Source organism: Crinia signifera, chromosome 5 (assembly GCF_055691185.1).
Source record: "Crinia signifera chromosome 5, ASM5569118v1, whole genome shotgun sequence".
NCBI classification, from domain to species: domain Eukaryota; kingdom Metazoa; phylum Chordata; class Amphibia; order Anura; family Myobatrachidae; genus Crinia; species Crinia signifera.
Genome location: NC_139221.1, coordinates 71,059,453 through 71,083,656, shown reverse-complemented (window position 1 = coordinate 71,083,656; position 24,204 = coordinate 71,059,453). Strand labels below are relative to the sequence as shown.

Here is a 24,204-nt window from a genome sequence, read left to right as displayed (position 1 = left end):
CAATTTCATTAATGACAGTATGAAGACATCAGTGACTGGAGTGTATTCAAAACATCAGTGACTGGGGTGCGGCCGGCGAGGGTTTTTTTTATGGCGGGGATGGCTTTTTTTCGGCGAGGATCGCCGAAAACAAGCCATCCTTGCCGTTTAACGCCCTAGTCAGCCGCTCGCCCTATTCTATGGTTTGGAACAATACACGCTGTCCTCCGACGACGATGTTCGAGGCTAATGCAGCGCGCCCACTGCATACAACCACAAGCTTTGCCGTTTTGACAGCCGCACACGCCATTTCCACCTCTTATTTTAGAAATTACAAGGTGGAAACGGTGAGTGCAGGGGCCACGTGAATACTGAGGGTGTGCTATGATGGTGAGCAGTAGGCACGGTTAGCAGTCATAGCTCGACTGATTAGCATTGAGTATTTATTTACAGTTTTATTTATTAAGTTTCTTATATAGCGCAGCACATTCCGTTGCGCTTACCCACTATGCTGCAGAAACTGCAGAACTACACCCCAAATGTTGTAGGGGATCTCTCGTGAAAAATGAGCTTTACAGGTCTGTTGTCTCTGCTTTCCAAGGCTCTTATTATTAACGTAGTTAATTTACTGACTAAATACCGATTTGGCAGAATCCCCACAACCAAATGCTGGTGGACAATATATGAACAGGTATAGAATGCCGACAATCTAAACACAGACGGGTACAAAACACAGATGATCCACAATGCCGACAGGCAAAATATTGACACAAATGTTGAATACAGTTTTTCATGATTTTTTTTTTTCACGAAAACAGACGTGTTAATTCTTCCCAGTGGGCATAGAGGAAGAGTATAATAGTGTGCTGAGGGCAGCGAGGCAACGTGCCTGAAGCATGGTAAGCACAGCGAGCCATGCTAAGGAACGTTGTATGATGTCCATGTCGTCATTACAACAGTGTCTGCATTTTAACATGTTCAGCATTAAGATCATGTCGGTATATTGTGTGTCAGCATTTTTCTGTATTACGTAGGTGTCGGGATATTGACCATCGGTATTTACACTCTGTTGGTATAACAGTGTCGGCCAAGTGATTGTGGGTATTCCAATTGTCAGTAAATCACACTGAACCCATACAAAGATGAGTTCTACAAAGCAGGGTGAGGTAGGGGTACTGACAAAGGGGCAGATGTATTAAGCCTGGAGAAGAGATAAACTGGAGATAAAGTGGAGATAACTTGGAAGAGTTAACGCACCAGCCAATCAGCTGTGTTTGAAATATGACAGTTGGGATCTGATTGGCTGGTGCGTTATCTCCTTCCACTTTATCTCCAGTTTATCTCTTCACCAGGCTTAATACATCTGCCCCAAAATGAGGTAACAAAAAGCCATTATAATGCTGAGTTTACAGCTGCGTTATTAGTAAGATTAAGATAGTTTTCCCAGTGCTACATATTATAAAGGCCAGTTCTCTTGATCATCATATTACATTGCGCAGCCAGACCCGCTGTTAAATGCCTTCCACAGCTTAGCACCTTCTCAGGTATCTCCCTGTACTGGTGATAACTCAGTAGAAATTGCTCAATAAAACGCTTATGTTACTTGTTACTTATGGTTTTGCCATATGTTAAATTGTGCAACTGAAAGTGTTTTATATGGTCCTCCATGGGTTGTAGTGCCGTGCAGTGGTTGTAGACAGTTGAATGGGGCTTATACTTATTCTAAGTGGGATTTTTATTTCCGTTAGGGCAAAGTTGATAAGAGGGCTTATCTATATCCGTGTAATAAGATTGTGTGCATACCATTATATGGTACATTATTCATTATTTATACAGCGCACACATTATGCAGATGGTATTTCAGTCCCTGTCCCATTGGTCCTTACTGTCAATATTCTGTATCACATGGACGGACGGACGGACATACATACATACATACAGACAGACAGACAGACAGACAGACAGACAGACAGACAGACAGACAGACAGACACAGTAAGGCTATTTTTGTTGTCAGTAGGTAGTTTACCTACCAGTACATTTTTGGAATGTGAGAGGAACCCCACACAAACATGGGGAGAACATATACACTCTGGAAACTGGGGTTACAGCTTTTCTCTCTGGTTCCATGATCTTCTAAGAGAGAAGGAATTATTATTTTCAATTAAGGAGGATTAGGTCTAACCTTATGTTGTCTGTCAGAGACCTGTCTCTACCTTGCGCTTCATTTTACCTTCCCAATTTTTTTGAGCACTCTGGCACCTTATTGGGTGGGAGAAGTCCTGGTGGTCTTTGTCTGGTGTGCATGGACCCAAAGAACCTTGTGTCTCCTTTGAGAGTCTGTCTTTGTAGTTACTGGTGAATGGAACTCATGTCAGTGCTGTGAGACTCATGTCGGTGCTGTGAGACAATAAGCTAGCCACTATGCCAACAGTGTCCTAACAGTGCGTCGCATTCAGAGTTGGGAACAAAGCAAAACATTGGAGCACACCTGGGAAAACCCATGTTGCACTGATGGCGGGGCAAATTTAAACTATGCAGAGATTAGATTTGAGAAAAGAGTGTCCCAGCACTTGTGGGCTACACGCAAAATCAGCCAGCATTTATACTGCATGCAAAAACATAAATGTATGTGCACCTCTAGTATTGCAGCTTTGTTTGTCCAGGTGATAATTTACTCCTTTGCTTCCAAATCTGAATGTGCTCCAGTAGTGTTTCAGGTTTAGTGGATTCGTAAACTGATTATATAAGGCAAGCGTGGAGATTGCTTTTCCTCTGACACTTTACCTTTCCTCCCATTCCTGTATTCCCTAGCTCACTTACATACCTCTTTATTCTCTCCTTTCCATCGCCAGCTTATTTATCCAAAGCCAACGGCATTGTTTATCTTCCTGTTACCATGTCCTATAATGCACCGCACCAATCTCTTTCTGTTTTCCTCAGGGGACATCTCTTATGACCCACGGGAGCTTGCATAGTTAACTATACAGGGTGTACACACTAGACTATATACGTCAAAATGCCATTATGACTGGTCATTATTGTGCCCTATCATTTTAAAATATTGTCTAATGTATACACAGCATTAAAGTTGAATACAATAAAGGACAAGTACAGGCCACATAAACATATGTGCACCAGCAGACAACACTGAGTAAGTATATGCGTGGCAGGGAACTGCAGGATTTGCCATATCAGTAAGAGAAGGAAAGGCACATTAGGGAAGAGGGCCCTACTTGTGAGAGCTTGTAAACATTGTAATGGCAGATGTGTGCCTTTATTGGCGTGCATACCTTAAGACAATCAACTTAACACTCTAATAGAAATGAAGACTCGGAGACTTAGGTTTGGCAGAAGCTGTTAGCTGTATTTATTTGTAAATCTTTAAGCTAATTTTTGATGTTTTATTTTATTTAATTAATTAATTTAATTAATTAATTTAATTAATTTAATGGTGGCCCAGAAAAGAACGGCTATTTAACTAAATTAAACTAAACTCCACCCCAAACTAGCATACGTAGGTTGGCCTAACTCAACACGGTATCCACTCCTCCTACTACTATGACTACCCCACCCAGCCGGATGGGGACGCTGTCCCCGGGCGGGTGATACAGCGTAATGCCTAAGCCAATGAGAGGCGAGCGCACCGCAACCAACCAATACGCAGCAAACATAACTTAATGAAAATCTTACAACCTATCAACAAGCCGTTCTTTCCCGCCTACAGCTAACGCAATTAAGAAGAGAAAACTATTAGCCCCACCCTAAAGAACCTTGTTTAAGAGGGAGGGAGGGCGGGAGATTTCACAGGAAAAAGAGGCAGACTCCTCCCATTCCTGAGGTGATATTCCCAGCTAACCAGCCAAACCCAAGATCTGATAGGGTCCCCGAGTCACATGACCCTTGAGCTGCACACCCAGCCTATCATGTTTAAACTACTCCCTGTCTATGCAGCCACTGCGTTGTTCTAAACATTGTAATGGCAGATGTGTGCCTTTATTGGCGTGCATACCTTAAGACAATCAACTTAACACTCTAATAGAAATGAAGACTCGGAGACTTAGGTTTGGCAGAAGCTGTTAGCTGTATTTATTTGTAAATCTTTAAGCTAATTTTTGATGTTTTATTTTATTTAATTAATTAATTTAATTAATTTAATTAATTTAATGGTGGCCCAGAAAAGAACGGCTATTTAACTAAATTAAACTAAACTCCACCCCAAACTAGCATACGTAGGTTGGCCTAACTCAACACGGTATCCACTCCTCCTACTACTATGACTACCCCACCCAGCCGGATGGGGACGCTGTCCCCGGGCGGGTGATACAGCGTAATGCCTAAGCCAATGAGAGGCGAGCGCACCGCAACCAACCAATACGCAGCAAACATAACTTAATGAAAATCTTACAACCTATCAACAAGCCGTTCTTTCCCGCCAAAGCGGGGATCTCGATCCCGAGACCCCCGCCCGCCACCGATCTAAAGCACCGACATCGCTGCCAATAACGGATCCTCCACAAATAACCAAAGACCCTCCCTGGTTAAGTGAATCCCGTCAGGCCTATACAAGTGCTGGTAACCAAACCTAATCCTCTCATGCTGGACCGCAACTCCACCAAACTCCAGCACCCGCCGCGCAACTGCTGCATTCAGCTTCTTTCTAGACTCATCAATTGCCCGGCAATCTAAAGCCCCTCTCCAACACAGTCGTGGCACAATAAATGACCAAATCAGGGTGCACTTGGGCCAGGCATTCCTGATAGCTTCCAGATCATCCAAGATCAAGGACCTCAGCCTCAATTGGGACATTTTCCCGAGGTCATTCCCACCAAGGTGGATCACCAAGACTTCCGGTAACCCAAACAGCTTCACCTTCAACAGGAGGAAAGCCCTTAGCTCACGCCAGGACATCCCCCTCACTCCCAACCAACGCACCAAATTCCTACACTCCAACACAGGCCCATCACCAGAAGCCATGAGCCTAGAAGCCCAATGCACGTAAGAGTGTCCAACCACCCAGACCCTGCAGTTATCGTAGCCCGCACCTATATGGAGAGAAATATTTAGATAGGGATTAGAATTGTTTTATTCAGGGAGAGGAAATAGTACATATTAGGAGGATCTGCCAAAAGAAAAAATTTAGATGTGCACAAATTTGGTGTGGTAACACTGCTTCACTACTAAGTGAAGCCACTCCCGACACAGAAGGGAAGGACGAGACATGGGAGGGTGAGGATTGGATAGGGTTGGGAAAAAGGGGGATTACTCGGCCGGAGAAAAAACGTCTGGACCTGCTGAGGGACTCTTAATTGGTGCCTGATTAGCCGAATTAGAGATGCCGAATTCAGTCCGTCAGTCAGGTAAAAAAGCGTGAAAACTCCGGACGCTGGCCCAACAACAGAGCGTAGCTAATCCCCGAGTAGGATGGCCTAAAGGAAGGGTAACACAGGAGAACATCCACTCCGGACAGAAACCAGACACGCACAGTCATCAGGGCAGAAGGTGTGGCCTAATGTACTTCTTATAGGTCGCTGAGCGCCATCTACCTAGGCTCTTGATGTCCCTAACTCGCCAGCCAGCCCTAGCCGCTGATGTGGCCGCGCCTATGCGGAAGGAGTGGGTGCCAAAATCTCCAGGGGGGTGACCCAGCTCGCTCAGACAGCGACGCATCATCCAGCTAAACTGGTACCTCGTCAAGGGGGCCCCATCATAGTGCAGGAGCCAAGATCCCGCCATGTCAGGCCTCACCATTGCATACTGGCTTGCCAAGGTGACGGGGCAAACTAAAGCCGGTACCACCTGATGCATCGGCACCCAAACCCCTTTTGCGGCCTGGTCTGTTTTAGAGCGCCTAATCCTACACCAAAGAGCCCGTTTGTCTATGCGTATGTCCGACAGCTGGAGAGTGGAGTCTTTGTTTTTGGATGGAGCAACCAGCTCCATAACTCTAAAAGCCCCATGAAAGGCCATTGAGAAGGCCAAACGAAACAATAAACATTCGAAAGCTGAATCCGCAATGATGGACACTTTCTCTGACAGCGCGTTAAGCATGTCGAAATCAATGGGACGCCTTCTATCCGGTGCTACGGGAGCTGCGCGAGACCACCCCTTCATTGCTTTCCTTACTAAAAAAACTTTTTGTAAAATCAGGAAGGCCTTTCAGCTGCGCGAAGAATGATATGCCCGCTAGGTGACGCGACACTGCCGCCCTGGACTTGCCTGCGTTGTACATTTCCCAAATGAAAGAAAGCAGGAGCTTTTGCCCGCGCCTACCTGGGAGAGCAGGCCCTCCAGCAAAGGACTCCCATTCAGACCATGCCTGGCGATAAGTCCTGAGGGTAGCGGGCGCTACCGACAGTTCCGCTAGCCCCTCCAGTCCGGCTTGATGACCTGCCAAACATAAAGTGGGCAAGATACCCCGACAGAATCAGCACCAGGAGCCAACTGCCTAAAACGCTCCCATTGAAATCGCGACAGCGCGTCCGCAATCTCGTTCTGTATGCCTGGAACATGCTTCGCCTTGAAAAGGATGTTAAAGCGGAGGCATTGCAATGACAGCTGCGCTAGGACCCTAAGCACCTGGAGCGACTTCGCCTTCTGATTATTAATCGCATGTACTGCGCTGAAATTGTCACACCAGAAGATGACACTACGGTTAGCCAACCGTGAGGCCCACAATTCCATAGCAACCATGATAGGGAAGAGCTCCAGGAGCAGCATGTCCCTGACCAAACCATCCGCTACCCAGGATGCAGGCCAGGCTTGTGCGCACCAGCTACCCTCCAGGAAGCAGCCGAATCCTGAAGAACCGGCTGCATCAGTGAAGAGCTGAATCCTAGCATTGTCCACGACCGGGGACAACCATATGCGGACGCCGTTAAAATCCTCCAGGAAGGAGGACCAAACTGCAAGGTCGCGCTTAATCTCAGCTGAAAGGCGTATTAAATGGTGTCGCCTTGCAACCCCGGCTGTGGCTCGCTCCAACCTGCGGCCAAAAAGCCTCCCCATTGGGATGACCTGGCATGCAAAGTTGAGCTGCCCCAACAGGGACTGCGCCTGCTTCAGAGTTACCTTCCTAGATGCTCTAAATAGCTCGATTATGCTCTTGAGTTTGACTATCTTGTCCAAAGGCAGGAGGCACAGGCCCCGTACTGTGTCGATCTGTATGCCCAGAAATGACAGACACGTCACGGGGCCCTCGGTTTTCTCCTCGGCGATTGGCACGCCAAATACGCCAAATAGAGACCGGATTGTGTGCAGGAGCTCCATGCATTGAGAGGAATGCGATGGACCCACGCATAAAAAATCATCCAGGTAGTGAGCGATCCCGCTCACCCCTGTCGACTCTTCCACGCACCAATGCAGAAAGGTACTGAACCTCTCAAAATACGCGCATGAGACAGAGCATCCCATCGGCAAGCACTTGTCGACGAAAAACTCGGCCCCTATGCGGAAGCCCATGTATCTGAATGCATTTGGGTGAAGTGGAAGCAGCCGAAATGCTGACTCTATGTCGATTTTGGCCATGAGAGCCCCCTGGCCATAGGATCTAACCATCTCAAGAGCATCATCGAAGGACTGATAAACCACTGTGCAGTATTCCTGAGGGATGGCATCGTTAACCGACGATCCCTCCGGATAGGACAGGTGCTGAATTAGCCTGTACTTGCCAGGCACCTTTTTTGGGACCACCCCCACCGGTGAAATAATCAAATTATCCAATGGGGGGCCCAGGAAAGGTCCGGCCATGCGACCCAAAGCAATTTCCTTATCAACCTTCTCTCTGAGAATAGAAGCAAGAGCACGCGCGGATTGCAGGTTCCTAAATGACCCACCTCTAACATCCCCTTGTATGGGTAACTTAAAACCAACTGAAAAACCTTTAAACAAAAAATCTGCTATTGCCTTATCCGGATATTGCCGAAGCCATGCGGACATGGGTTCAACCATAACCGGAGTGGGGGCCCTAGCGAGCGGGGCCAGATGTACCCTGTTTGGGTCCGGTCTGAGACCCCGCCCCTCTTGCGGGGCGGCTTCCTCGAAAGCAAGTAGAAGCTGGGTGATTGCCAGCGCAGTTGATGCATATGTGCTTATACTTGCAACGCTGTCCTTGCTGGCAGAAAGAATTATTAAAGGCATAGCATTTGCCCTTAGCAGAACCGGGGGTGAATGCCCTACCCCCTGGTGTAAAACGCTTTGATGCTGCTGGCTCGCTGGCAGAACGCTGTGGTACATGAACCTGCGCCGGCGCCGTGGGGGGAGGAGGGTGACCCTCCGCCCCAACCTCTGAATGGACCCTGGCTATCTCCATCCAGACCTCCACATCCTTACAGCCGAAATCTATTATGTGCAGGCAATCCTGCTTGCGCCTGAAGCGCTCATCGTATGTCCTCCATGCCACCCCGCCGTAACGCATGTGCATATCATGGATCATATGAATGTACCGAATGACATTCATGTGTTCCTCTGGGCGGTCCTCAAGGTAGCAAGCAGAAAAAACGCAAAAGCCAGCCAGCCAGTTATCGTATGATCGAAAAGCCTCCGCCCCGATCCCAGCCTTAGACTTCGCTGCCTTGTATGCTTTTTTGGATTCATCAGTCAAACTGAACAAATCCACAAAATCACCTTTCTCAATCTTCTTTCTGCAACTGTCCCTAAGCCCCCGCAGCACGGCGGTGTAATCGCAGTGAACCACTGGGGGGAGATTCCTACGCTTCCTTTCCCTGCGTGAAATGCGCGTTGCCCGCTTGCGCTTACCCAGCCGAGCCTGACGGCTGGCCTCCTTTTTTGCATACTTCGCCGCCTGCTTCCGCGCCTTAGCAGCGCTGCCCACCTCTGAACCTGCCGCAGAGGAGGACGAGGAGGAAGAAGAATAATGCGTGGAGTGGGAGCCCCCAGAGGAGGATCCAGATCCTTCACTCCCCCCTTCATCAGAGGAAGCCTCACCTGACGAATCGGGCTGTGCCGCCCATGTGTCGTCGTCCCCGTCATCATCTTCCTCATCGCCACGGTTGTCATCTTCTGTACCATCGTCTACATCGTCAGCCGCTGCAGGGGAAAAAGAAGGGGACCCAGGGGAGGCCCTACGCCCTTTGCGCCTACCCCCTTGCCTGTGCGTGACCCTGTGTGATGCTGCGCCAGTAGAGTGAGCACGGTCCCCCCTGGCTGCATTTGCCCTTACAGATGAGCCCGTACCCCTGAAAGCCTGCACAAATGCGGCGCAACCCGGGATAGTCTCTCTCCTAGAGGACCTGCGCCGGCTATGGCCTGAAGCCCTAGCCTCCCCAGGAGTCCCATCCACCAAGGGTGCCAGTGCCCCGGCCACAGAAGACAGCGCTGCAGAGAGGAAAGCAGGATCAAAATCAGGGGGAAGTGATCTCCCCCTGCTGCTGCGCCTGTGTGCCTCAGCACCAGACCGTGCGTGCCTAGAGGATCCACTCCCACTGCGCACACTGCCTCCATCACTGCATGAGTGCTGCCTCCGTGAAGGCCCAGGGTCAGCGCGCTCCCAGGATGGCCTGTACTGTGGGCTTGTACTAGTGCCCGGCCTGCCAGCGCCTCGCGCCCTCAACGGAGCCACAGGCCAAGCAGTCTCATCCCCCCGATGCTCCTGCGCCCCAGCCGCTGCTAGCCGCGAGCCGCCCCGCCCCCCAGACGGCGCCGCCATTACACTCGCGGACGCCATTTCGTCTGGGGAAACGGGCGCAGCGCTCACCGCCGCTGCCGCTGTCCTACCCCTGCCGGACCGCTGACCGGGTGCCGGAGCCCCGGCAGAGGTCCCCCCACTACCACCGCGACGTCCGCGGCCAGAAGCCGCACGTCCGCCGCGGGCGTGCTGCCGCCCGCGCCCTTCCTCCCGCGTCACAGCAGTGCGCACCGACGCTGCAGCCCTGTCAGGGGCAGCAGCAACAGCGCGTTCGCCACCGGAGCCCGCGGAGGGGGCCGAAGCACCAGCCAAGGCCGCAGGTGAGGTACCCTCTGCTAGGCCCGAACCAGAGCCCTGGTCAAAACGGGCAGGGGGACGGGTAGTACGCTTGGGGCGTACAGCGGGTGATTGCTTGGCCCTAGGCATAGTCACACAGTACTAAAGGTGTGACTAACAGATAATTTAGAAGAACTTGCCACAGTAAACCCCTAAGGTCACAGTGATACGTCTTACTCACTCAGATTTCACAGGAAAAAGAGGCAGACTCCTCCCATTCCTGAGGTGATATTCCCAGCTAACCAGCCAAACCCAAGATCTGATAGGGTCCCCGAGTCACATGACCCTTGAGCTGCACACCCAGCCTATCATGTTTAAACTACTCCCTGTCTATGCAGCCACTGCGTTGTTCTTCTCCTCATATGTACTTTACAGAAAATGAATAGCCAACAGAGCAGTAAAGAAAGTGCAAACAGAACACTCCACCATTCCAGGTAATGGAGTTGGATAATGTAAGTCTCTGAAAGTGTCATTCTATAAGGAACACAGAGTAAAGCTGTACATTGTATTAACCTGAACCATAGACCCAATACACTATGGGCATACCTCCCAACATGACTCATGCCAGGAGGGACACAATGCTCTGCTCCTGGACTTTCCTCTTAATGCATGATTGCCTTCATCTGTGTTGAACAGGTTAATTGATAAGAAGGTTGTTTCAATACATGTGCTGGCAATCATACATTGAGGGGTATTCAATGCCGCAGCGAGCGGCCGGCGAGGGGGTTAAACAGAGAGGATTGCTGAAAACCAGCGATCCTCGCTGTTTAACCCCCGCGCCGGCCGCTCACTTTATTCAACGTTGTGGGGAAATCCTCGCCGTCACAGGACTCGCTGCTTCTGGAGCCGTATCCGCCAATTTCCCCCTCGCTCAAAAAACGTAGCGAGGGGGTATTGGCGGATGCGGAGGCTGTGTTGAATGCAGGAAGCCCTGCTCGCTGTCACCACTCGCAAACAGCATTGAATACCTGCCAATAAGAGGGAAGTACAGGAGCAGAGCAATGTGTCCCTCCTGGAGAGGGTCATGTTGGGAGGTATGTATGGGGGTTATTCTAGTTCACAAAGGCACAATCACTCTCTAATAGACAAAACCATATTCACTGCAGGTGGGGCTGATGTAACATGTGCAGAGAGAGTTAGATTTGGGTGGAGTTTGTACTTCAAACTGATATCTATATTGCAGGGTAAGAATAAAGTAGCCAGTATTTACCCTGCACAGAGACATACTAAACTAGAATAACCCCCTATATCAAGTTGTTTCTAAGAAAAATCTAAACAGGGATAAGCTATGGTCATGCATCATGGAATTCTAATCCATATAATCAAAATATCAATAAATGAAGAAGGAAATAATTACATTTTTATATATATATATATTTTTTAGCTCTGAAAATTAGTAATGTGTACATTCAAATGTAGTTTTCCATCACAATGGGTTGTATTCTGATTATAAGTGTGAAGTGTAGTCATTGGAATGTGCACATGTGACTAGACGCAATCTAGTTCCGGAAGTATGCAGGAAATGATACGCGGGATACCTCAGAGAGAAGGCTCGTCTGTCTCCGTTTTCCTTCTACTGTTATGTTTTTCATTTTGTCTGGTCACCCCAAATGGAGGTAGCAGTTTATTTGGTCTATGTACGAAGTCTTGCAGAGAGATGAAGTGGATGGCTATAAAATACCAATCCTCTCCTAACTGTTACAGGCTGCATTTAAAAATCACAGTGGTTGGTTTATTGGTACTTTATTTCCGTCCACTTTATCTCTCTCCATGGCTTAGTAAATTTACCCCGGGTGTGATGCTGCATTACTGCTTGCCACTACTCATGTTGCTTATTCTGTCCATATGAAACCCACATAATGGGATTGCATGCTCCATTACAACATAAAGGGGGAAATCTGCCTAGTAGATGGTAACATGTTGCTTCCAGCTATGGTATTGAGAAACTGGCACATTTACTACCTAAAAGAGAGATTGGGGTCATAAATGGTCTGTTAGCAATATAGAAAGGGGTTAATCTAGGTCTCACATAGGGGGGTATTCAGTCTGTGCTGATATTTCCCGACAGGGGAAATATTGGCATTTACCTATTCAACGACGGAAAAAAGTCGGATCTGTTTTGTTGGAAACGGCCACGGATTATTGTATTCACAGCCGTTTTCAGACAATCCACGTCAGTTTCCAATAAATGACGGACTTCATTATCTTTATTTAAATAGGGAGTATACTGTATATTTCTAAAATGGCACTACTGACATTACATTGGTTTTCAGCCGCTGGTAATTAGAATCAGATCAGAATCAGCTTTATTGGCCAGGTATACTTGCGTACTATACTTCACTTGGATGAATTTGTTTCTGTGCAGGGTAAATACTGACTGCTTTATTTTTTCCACTGCAATATACTGTAGATCTCACTTTGAAGTAAAACCCCACCCAAATCTAATTCTCTCTGCACAAGTAACATCTGCCCCACCTGCAGTGCACATGGTTTTGTCCATCTAAGAAGGATTTTGTCAGAAAGAGTGAACTAGAATAAGGCCCTATGAGTTAATAAGTGCATATGTTTCTCAAAAAAACTAAAAATGGGGTTGTTCATTTGGGCCCACATTGCCATACGATGAGGTTATTCAGTGTGAGATATGCTTTATCACAGCCAATGTGGTAAAGTCGATATCTTTGATTGAACATAAATAGGTGCCTTTTATACGGCTTCTATAAAGACTCCGTGTTCCCACTCGTTCTGTCAGTGATTTTCTAAATTGCCTGGTGCATGTCTGATGTTTTTATCTGAACTCCCCCATTGTTGTTAGTGGAACCTGCGTGTAAGTGACAAATCATTGTGGACGCACAGCATGCAGAAAGCTGACATCTGCGATCATTAGCACAGGAACCAGTCTGAAATTCTAATTATTTTTGTTTCTTATTGTGGCTTAGTTTCTATGCCGGTTCTTTTCCACATGCCTGAGTAGTAATGGTTAAATGTCTGTATAGCTTATTGTGTTAGTTCTGCCTTGTAGATAAACATCTGTGTTATACATCTGCATATTCTATTTCTTGTAATAATGAGCATCTATCCTTATGTATCCCTCCTATTATCCCTATAGATTTTAAGCCCTCCATGTCCGTTTGTATCTATCCAGTTTGCAATGGAATATGCTGCGCTATATAAGAAACTGTAAATAAATAATGAGTATAGTACGGAACACGTTGTTAGACAGAACATAAATATCTACAGAATTGGTATAAAATGTTAAAATAGTGCTTTATTTCTCTGAAAAATATTATTATAAAAATAAATGAATTTCCACATTTATCGTTTACCTAAAATTGGCAACATTAATTACACTGACTAGCTCGTAGGCTGGGCACACACTTTGCCCCGGACCTTACCAGACACCTGACTCGATGTAATGATCTGCTTTTGCCAATCTATACCACATCTCTTGGCAACCTCATCCAGCTCTTTTGGATTTCAGAATCATTTGTACGCGGTTGATACTCAAATCTACCTATTCTTCCCAGTTTTGTCACCAGCATTGATCCGTGTCACTGAATACATTTCTGCTGTTTCATCTTTGGTCATCTTGCTACCTCAAACTGAAAATGTCAGAAACAGAATTATATTTCCACTTACCAATCGTAGTTACTAACCTGATATCTCCTCTATCACTGTTGAGAATGACCATCATTCCTACTAAAAGCACGTTGCGTAGGGGTCATCCTTGACTCTGAACTGTCCTTTGTTCCCCACATTCAATATGCCTCAAAATCATGTTACATGCATCTAATAAACTTATCCAATATATGACTGTACCTTACACAAGCTGCATTGATTATTGCAATAGTTTTCTATCTCAAAATATCTCCCAACCCAACCATTCACTCTTCACAAGATCTAAGTCTCTCATCCACACACATTATTTGCTCCCATTCAGGGTTGCAGGTCTGTCAGTGGGCTGCACCCACTCTTTGAAATGTCCTTTCACACACACAAACTCTTAGTCTCCAAACCTTGAAGCTGAGGAAATTGTATCAGTTCTAAAACTGAGCGTTCATTGAATTCGCACTAAACTACAACTGAGCCTGGATCAGGCCTGTACTCTCATAAGAAAAATACGTTAGCAAGACCGCCCTGAAAAGAAAGTTCCAGATGATGGGATACGGTCATTAGGTTGACACCATTAGGTCGACATGGGTCTAGGTCGACAGATCATTAGGTCAACACAAACATGAGGTCGACTTGGGCAAGGTCGGCAGTCAAAAGGTCGACATGGGTTTTTTCGCTTTTTTTTGAGCTGTAATGTGCCGACAGCCGATATTTCATGCCCTACCATCCACTAGGGCGTGGTGGGAGGATAAAATAGAGTGCTGAGCATAGCATGGCGAGCGCAGCGCTGCTAAGGTTTAGTGTCCATGTCGACTGTGTCGAAATTCAGGTAAAAAAAAAGTGAAAACCCCCATGTCGACCTTTTGACTGTCGACCTTGCCCATGTTGACCTAATGCTTTTGTGTCAACCTAATGACCAGTCGACCTAGACCCATATCGACCCAATGCTTGTCAGCCATTGTGTTGTAGACCTAATGATCCATACTTTCAGCTACTGTACCGTCTTCAGAAAGTGCTACTGAAAAAGAAAAGCCTTCTAACATCTGGGTGAGGCATGGATGAGGTGACTGAAGGGCAACGTCCCTAAACATTGCGATGAATCCACAATAACGATATTGTGCAGAATGTATACTGTCTTTTAGGCATGATATGCTTTTGACTATCCCCTAGCACACAGACTGCTAGTTATGGGTGTAGCCTCTAGCCATGTAATGCTAAATTCCTGACACATAAGTCTGGCTTTACTGTGTGAATGCTGACAGCATTCCCAGAACAAATCTGTGTTCAGCAACTTGGATTACATGTTGCCTCTTCTAGACTGGTGCTGTGTAAGGAGGAGAAGAGATGGGCCCCTTCAAATGCTCCTATAAGGGCCCCTTTTCTCTTTATGTCACTGGTCATGAAATTAAGGCAATCTGTTTTTTCTTACAAGGATTCATTTTGGTTTTGTTTATTAGATGACTCATTTGTCATTTGTTCCCAAGCTGCCCCTGTTTTAGTCAATCTGAGCCCTGTGTTCACAAAAGGCTATTGTTTCCATTATAGCCTATATTTGGCTTTGAGTCTTCATTTTTTTTTCTAATTCATATGAAAACCGCATGCCCAAATTCTGCAGACACTCCGTGTGCAAATCCTGAAATCCAGCATTCACAGGTTAATGATGTGTACAGTCGGCCGGCTTCTGTCTGTACTGCTGCCAGAAAACAAGTACTGTCATTTCCTTGCCTTGACATAACCAGGCTTGCATGATGAAACTCATGTTTCATAACTTGGAAGGGGTTCCCCAAAGACATGGCAAGCCTCTGAGATATAGTCATTTGTAGTGAAATTCTCTAGCTCCCATGACACTCTTAAAAGATCTTTAGGAATGTTTGTTACAATGGTCCAATTGAGTCTTGAAGGGAAACTTCCTTGTTGTTCTCCTGTTCACTGGAAGCAGTGTAATTGGAAGAACTGATCTGGGAGAAGCTCCCTGTACGAGAACATAACTTATTCTAGAATTACCCAGTACACGCACATCACTCATTCTGCAAAGCAAGAGCATCAATTCAATCTAGTGATTATGTTAATTACATTATTAAGCTATGAAAAAATGCTAGCATATTTAGTTATGTGCCCTATGATATAGTGTACAGATAAATAGGAAGACATGATGCACCCAGTATGTTCATGCTGTATTGGTAAGTAATTGTGTGTCATGCTGTGTGACAGCGAAATAGACCACATATTGTGTGTGTGTGTGTGGGTGGGTGGGTGTGTATGTATAATATGACATCATTTGTGCGTGTGTGGTGAAGGAAAGTAATACGCAGCACTAAAGGTGCCCATACACTAGTAAGATTTATCTTCAGATCTGGCTGGTTGGAACAAAAACATGGTTATGGATGAGTGACAGTTTGTCAGTTTTCCAGCATTTCCAAGCAGATGGTCAACTGTCATTTGCTCTAATCCATAACCATGTTTTTGTTCCAACCAGCCAAATCTGAAGATAAATCTGCGTGTGTATGGCCACCTTAAGTCTCTTTAAATCACTAACGTGTATTAAAGGAAACCCATACGCTTCAATGTGTTGGGGTACAAGCTGCCCTTTGTCCGGGTTTTTCACCCTAACAGGGTGTTTGGACCCTGAAATGTGGCATGGTCATCGTTAATGATCCACTACCTCTTCTGGCCATGTACAGACTGAGGTGGGACGTTAACGAGACCTGCAGGAGTGCGCATTGGCTGTTGCAGGGTGCATACACATTTGGTGATAAAATGACCGATATCACATGATGGGAGTTCTATTGCGGAATATTTAATGTTTGGGAGGGGACACTGTATCACCAACATTTATATGTTGAAGGGGGTAGTGGGGACACACTAGATCAGCAACGGTTATATGTTTTGGGGGAGGGGAACTGTATAGCACCAACGTTTAATATTTGGGGGGGGACACTATACCACCAACGTTTATATGTGAATTTGAATACATTTTATATTCCCCCTGAAGTCGCCTAAACTCTTTCTGTGAGAAATTTTTAAATCTCTAATGCTGAGTCTCCCATTATGAATCTCTAGCACAAATCTCTGTGTGTAGGGCCCATAAGAGGCAGATTTATTAAGCTTGGTGAAGTGATAAAGTGGGCGGTGATAATGCAGCAGCCAATCTGCTCCTGTCATTTTAAAACCTAAAGGCCCCCATACATTAGGCCGACTTGTCCTTAGGACAAGTTGGACCCAATTCTCCTGTGAGCCGCCCACGGGAGCTCCCCGGGAGGCTCACACACAATTTGGCACTTGATGAGCCAAATTTGACATATGATAAATCGCTTGCGATTTATCACATATCGGGGCGCAGGAGGCGGGCAGCGGGTCCCTGAGAGCTTAGCTTGCGGCGCTGGCGAGTGCTGACCTGGCCGGGCGGTGATGATCATAGATATCAGCAGCGCTGCGGGAGTCGGGACGGGACGCGCAGTGGCGGGTATTAGATTTTAAAATACCTGTCAAATGACTGGCCGTTCTCTGATTGGCTGAGCTCTCAGGGACCCGCTGCCCGCCCCACTGCTCCCCCGGTTGTCTGCATGCATATGCCTGTCAGGTGGGCAGGCATATGCATACAGGGAGGTCGGACGTGATCGTACATGCTGACCGTCCGACCTCCCTGATCCAGTCCGATGCGCACGGGACAGCGCATCGGATCGGATCAGATATCACACACCCGCGATTTTGGGCCGATTTCACCCGATTATCGGCACAAAGTGCCGAAATCGGATGAAATCGTCCCAAAATCGCATAGTCTATGGGGGCCTTAACCTGCAACTTGACAATTAGTAACTGATTGGCTGGTGCGTTCACTCAGGTCACTTTATCATTTTGTAAGTGAAAAAACACATTGGCCTCCTAGTACACTGAATGAAATCAGTAACCAGATTTAAATACTACATGATCATATAATTCAGAGATCTTGGTTACATATATTTTTGCAAATATATGAGTAAGCCGTCATCAAGGCTTCTCTGTGTATTCAGTAAACTGAGCCTCTGCCACTATATATGTCATTTTCTCATTTCACCAGACTTAATAATTCTTCCCCCGAGTTACAGCATAACACACATCTACAGTCTCCAAACACTTCTGTTCCTTGTGTAATTGATACATTTTTCCTCATAGGTGGTGGGTTGCTATGGGAAACTTCCCCACATTTGCGATCAGGTCTGAATAACTCCCTATACAATGTGTAATTAATCTTAGTAGCCCCTATCCCAGTGGAGCTTACATTCTAGTTCTCTACTCCAAGAAGTCAACATTTTTAATGGCTCCCAGTTTTGCATGTCCTGCTATTAAAAAATGCACTGTAATACCATTATGTTTGAAAGCTGTTTGGGTGTGTTTTTCCTTTACATTAATCCCTATATAAAGAAACAGCTGTTTGGCTCACAGTACATTTTTATGGAATAATTGTAGTCACTCTCTCTTGTACATGTAATATGTAACCGAGTTACGGCCCCCAAATGTAAAGTCTTTGGCTGCAGTGTTTTGCGCCAACTTTATTTTAAACTACTGCAGTGTGCACTAAATCTGCCTCACTCTCCATTGTGCAGAAAAGAGATGGGGAAAAATAAAATGTAACTAGAGCAGTGTTCGTTTCGTTGGTGAAAAACTTAGACTGAAACTATTCATCAACGAAGGGTTTTCTGTGACTAAAATGTGATGATAAAGAAACTAGGAATGTTTTAATAACGAAAATGTTGACTAAATATTCTTACATGTTGTCATGACTAAAATTGACTATATGAAAATGCTGTGTCATTTTCGGCAGGACACCACATTTTTCGAACGTTTTTTTTTTTTATTATTCTTTAATTAATAATACTGTATTTTATACAGTTTTATCCATCCTCTCTGGCCCTAGAATTGCTTTCTTGCGCTGCGGATGCGCAATAACTCAGAATTACTCAGGTTATGTAGCTAGCTAATTAGGAAATGTTAGCTAAATAGCTTTATATTATAATATACATCCTTACAGCTTCATTTTATTTAGCAGTATACTAGGACTGTACTACTTACTTGTATCAGGCAGATTGCATTTGTCTATATTTATATTCAAATTTTGTATTAAAATAATTGATGTTTTACAGGAAATCAATGACCTGCTGTGAAGGAAATAGCATTTTGTTGCACTTGTTTGATACCTAGATTATTAAACACATAGACCCTTATTCTAGTTGATTCGGACGGATGCATATTTCGGACAGGAACCAAGTGTTCTTAGCCCCGCCTACCGTACGGATCGCTCACACCGTCCGAATGCGGTAAGACGCCGAGCAAACGGACCGCGAGTGGATGTTTCATGTAAACAACTCCTCCATCTGTGGGAACCTTCCCCATCCTTCGATGGTCGCCGACCATTGAATGCTGGACCGAGCGGGCAGGCAGCACCGAGTGCTCCAGACCACTCGGACATTTTTCCTTATGAAAGCAGGGATATGTGTGGGCAGCTAACATCCAGCTATGTCAGCTGTCCGCCCCCCACACGTGTGTCATGGCCGCATTACCATACATACGCCCAGCGTTTTATATGGGAACGCCCATGAAACGCGGGGCGTATGCATATTGTAATGAGCCCAAACATCCCTTCACGCTCCTCTCCACCCCCTGCTCGGATGGTTCCGATCGATCATTTTCTGCACACCGTGTTCGGACCGTGTCACTACTAGTTTCCATACGTCGCAGGGTCCCCGCCGCTGACTTCCCACCCGCTGCAGGGTGGAGTGGGGGAGATGTGCTCCTGCTGCAGGGGGGAGTGGGGGAGATGTGGTGCTGCTGCTGCAGGGGGGAGCACAGGGGGAGAAGTCTGCTGCTGCAGGGGGGAGCACATGGGTGATGCTGTGTGCTGCTGCAAGGAAGGATGCGGACTGGGGGGATACTTGATTAAGGGGTTGTAGCCCCAAAATTAGCTGTTGATGGCCATTTTTAATGACATCCACAAGAAGCTGACCCAGGTTTAGTGTAAATGGTGCAGACCCTGGCCAAAGTGCTGTGTAAATGGGGTATGAAGCCGAGTCCGACCCTGGAAACTCCACTGTTCAAAGACCAGGGTCTGACCAGGGATTTTGGTGTAAAAGGGTTATTAGACTAAAACGAAATTGAAAATCCCTGATGAAATACCTGCAGTTGGAGCCATGCTTTTATTCATCCTGACAGCGCTCCTAGATGTGGGTTTCGTCGTGCCACAATTAGAGCTCATTGAGGCACGACAACATACATAGCATGCAAAACCTCTCCACCACTGGGTGTGTAATGCACCATTAATCCATTGGTGGATTGATATACAGTACAGTACAATACAAGCTCTGGTAAATGGACCGTGATTACTAATGTATGCACAGACCAGTGGTAAGGTGGAGTGTGTAAAAATAAAGGAAAAAAACCCTGTACTCTAAATCAGTAAATACAATTAGTGTATTCAGAAGCAAACAAACATTTTAAAGCAACAGTCCATTGACGCTAGGCTTATGCATCCGGGTGCCCTAGGCAAATCATATTTAAAAAATAGCGTACTATATATAATTGCAAACAATCGTTTTGCAGCAACCTTACCGTAGACGAAACAGCATATGCATAACTGGTGTTATACTAAATCAGTAAATAAATTAGTGTTTTCAGATGAAAACAAACCTTTTAAAGCAACAGTCCACTGACGCATGTGTCGTAGTTTAGTGGATAAGTGTGCCGTACTCCATGCTTGAAGGCCTGGGTTTCGACTCTTTTAATGAGACATTTTACTTTGTTTTTCTAAAGGTGCCCACACATGCACCGATCCCGGCGTGCGTTGTGGGCTTAACTAGCACACATAGCATCGCATCGTATGCCTTGTGCATGCGATGCTATGCTAGAAAAAGCTAGTACAAAAAGTATGTGCAGCACATACTTTTTGTACTGTGCGATGAGGTGCTGCGGGAGCGCGCACCCCATCGTATAGCATCGCACCGCCGGGATCGGTGCGTGTGTGGGCACCTTAAGACATTTATGAAACTTACACTTAATATAAGTATGCACACACAAAAAACCTGTTTACATAACTAACTTTCCGAGCGTCTCCATACGTACAATCATACATAGTAATTAAGGCTGAAAAAAGACGTTAGTCCATCGAGTTCAACCTATCTAAATCCAAAGCATACTGTAGTACTGAACTCTTTAACATAAACTCGTGCTTACTCTATAGTGCCATCGCCCAACCAAAGTGACTGAAGTACTGTATTAGCCCTTCATTGACATTCACTCTGTTCTCCTCTGCGAAAAGAGCAGTTTTCTAGGGTAACGGGGAGGAGGGGCTGTGCATTTGACCAGCCAATGTTAACCAGCTGTATTCACAGATGTGGTCTTCAATTGGACATACTGTACTATGTGTTTGTGTCCAAGTCCCCTTGCACAAATAGCATACAAATTTTGCATGCACAGTACTGTATGTATGCACTGTATAGTTATTACTGTACTATACTTTACATATTTCACACAGCAGGACCCCCATAGCATCTGTGGCTACTAGTGTTTAAATAGTGTAGCGTAATGGGACGCATGTATAGCAGTGCCCTCACACAAGTGTAAACTATACCGTCGATAGCTCCATAGATGTGGACTCCCGTGAAGCCCTGTCTGAAAACCGGTAGCCATTTTGTTAACCCGAGTCTGTCCTGCTACAGTACTTACTTTGACCATTCTGTATACTCACTTGTCCCCATAGTCCGCTATAAATAGCGCGCTTCTATGCAATAGTATTTTCTGAGAAAAATCTCTATTTAACATACTGTACAGTACAGTAAAGTAGTTCTTGCGCTACAGTGTATTTCAATGGAGACCATGCACGCACAATGCGGATTCTTTCGCTATAGTGTTGAATTAGACATCTGGCGGATTTAGAAAAGCGACATCTGGTGGAAGATTGCTGGTATTGCACTCGTTGGTAACATCATACACTATGCTGTGTGTCCAGATAACGCGTTGCAGCGCGCCTAATCAAACGCCATAGGCAGCATTGATGAGGGTGGCTCCATCTGTATGTGGGGAAAGAGAAGAATGTCCTTTTGTTAGGTGCACCTCAAAGAAAAGACTTTAAAATATAACTTTTAATATTTTATTAGTAAAAGGCTGCGAAAATTTGAAACCATATAACAGACAAGGGTGGGTACATACACATATAAAAATGGGGTGGCAGGCGGGTGTTTGCTGACGATATACGTTTATTAAAGCTCTGTGAGATAGCGGTGTGTAGGGTTAATACAATATCACTGGTGTGACCCTGTTTAGGCGGAGAAGGGTATTATTCCGCCCACAGGGTCTGGATGGGTGGCTATCTCGTGAGTGACTCACTCTACTTTTTTATATACTGTGATGCGTTACATGGCATGTTATATATACCTGCTGTAAGTGCTGTATTAACGCTCACAGACAGTGCTGCAGCTATAATAACCAAAATTCAATCAGTGTGTCTGCTCCGGCACGCGCTTCGCAGTTAAGCTTCCTCAGGGCCCTGAGGAAGCTTAACTGCGAAGCGCGTACCGGCTAGCGGTGCGCAGGCGGTTCTGCTTAGCTGATTGATTTATTATTTTTCATATGAATGCATTTTGATTTATGTCTTAGCGGTGTGGTGACTCTATAGCCCTTATTAGGGCTCCTACCCACTGATGTGCTACCAGTAGAGATACCGTATACTGGGTCTCTATCTTTCTATACAGAGTGGTATCTGCCTGGAGGCTTATATGCCCTCGCAGTTTATACTGGGTGTATAATTAACCCCAGTAATACCATCCTCTGCCAATACCTGCTGGCTTTATATACCATTTCACCAGTGTCGAGGTCTCTCCGATATTTTACGGAGCAGACACACTGATTGAATTTTGGTTATTATAGCTGCAGCACTGTCTGTGAGTGTTAATACAGCACTTACAGCAGGTATATATAACATGCCATGTAACGCATCACAGTATATAAAAAAGTAGAGTGAGTCACTCACGAGATAGCCACCCATCCAGACCCTGTGGGCGGAATAATACCCTTCTCCGCCTAAACAGGGTCACACCAGTGATATTGTATTAACCCTACACACCGCTATCTCACAGAGCTTTAATAAACGTATATCGTCAGCAAACACCCGCCTGCCACCCCATTTTTATATGTGTATGTACCCACCCTTGTCTGTGATATGGTTTTAAATTTTCGCAGCCTTTTACTAATAAAATATTAAAAGTTATATTTTAAAGTCTTTTCTTTGAGGTGCACCTAACAAAAGGACATTCTTCTCTTTCTCTTTCCTTTGTCCTGAGGTAGCACACCCCTACCAATATATATTTAAGATTGTTACACAGGGGTCCTCTTTATTTCTGTGTCTTGTGCGATCACCCCCAAACCCTCCCCCTTCCTGGCTCCATCTGTAGCCTGGTATATACTTATTCATGTACAAAAAAATCTGAAACGTTTTAGTTATCCCTACTTTAAAATATTAATAATTTGGAAGCAATTATTTCAGTAAGTGGGAAAGAATGGTCAGCAGATTTCCTAAGCCGTTTTATGCAGGATGAAAGAATCTCCGAAATTACTCATATTCTAACTATTCCTGACACTCCCTTATGTGGTGTTTTGCAGTAAATGTGAGAATCTTAACAGAAAACTGTCCTTCCTGGATAGTTCCTGGATCTTGGACACTGTGATCTAGCATGGTACAGTTGCTTTATGATGTACAGGTGGGCAAGAGGGTTACCATACATTAGCCCTGACTACGTTTTCTTTGCTGCTACTAAACTGTGAGAGCATTATAAGGCGTACTGTAAAATTATGAATTCCTATATTGCCTCAGCAATAAGCTTGCAGGGATATCCATACAGTGTTAAAAAAACACGACTCGATTTAGCACCAATTGCGACATCTTGTCCCCCTTGATCTGCCCACTTGTGTTCTGTAACGGGGCTGAGGGTGGATACTGGGGGTCAGAGGTGGGGGGGGGGGGGGATCGCCACTTTTCCAAGAGGGTAAGCAAGTATAACTCAAGCCTTTATATTTTCCCTCAAGTGGAAGCATGACTAGCAGTATTTTGTTACATCCTAGCAGGTAAGAGGCCTGGTTATTATTTTTCACCTATTCTAATGGCAAAAAAAAAATAATTCTTTTTGGTGTGATTTTAAGTGTATTTAGCACAATGGTTCACAAACTTCTTTTTGTTCACAGTGTCCACAGTGCCCTAGAGCAGGTATGTCCAAACTATGCCCTCCAGCTGTTCTGAAACTACACATCCCAGCATGCCTTGCAATAGTTTTAGCATTCCCTAATAGCAAAACTGTAGCAAGGTATGATGGGATTGGAGTTTCACAACAGCTGGAGGGCCATAGTTTGGACATGCCTGCCCTAGAGTATCATAATATTTTTGTGGCACCCGGCCTCCAAAAGTTTCCTTTTGAGAAAAATGTTAACGCAAATTGTGCTGGCCACTTATGTTGTAATGGACAGGGTTGAGCTTCTATTTGTCCACATATTTTATGATTGGCAGCTGCCATCACTGGTTTTGAATATCACATTGCCCATAAATAGCATGATTTGGACTACAGCCTGTGTCACCCCTTCAAGTATCACTCATCACCCCAAGGTGTCACAGAAAAT

The 24,204-nt window shown here is 45.6% G+C and overlaps 1 protein-coding gene across 2 annotated transcripts in view; it reads left to right on the top strand.

The window, feature by feature from the left end:
- MAPRE2 (microtubule associated protein RP/EB family member 2) overlaps window positions 1-24,204 on the top strand; it is a 159,883-nt gene that overhangs the window by 80,887 nt on the left and 54,792 nt on the right. The window lies entirely within an intron of this gene.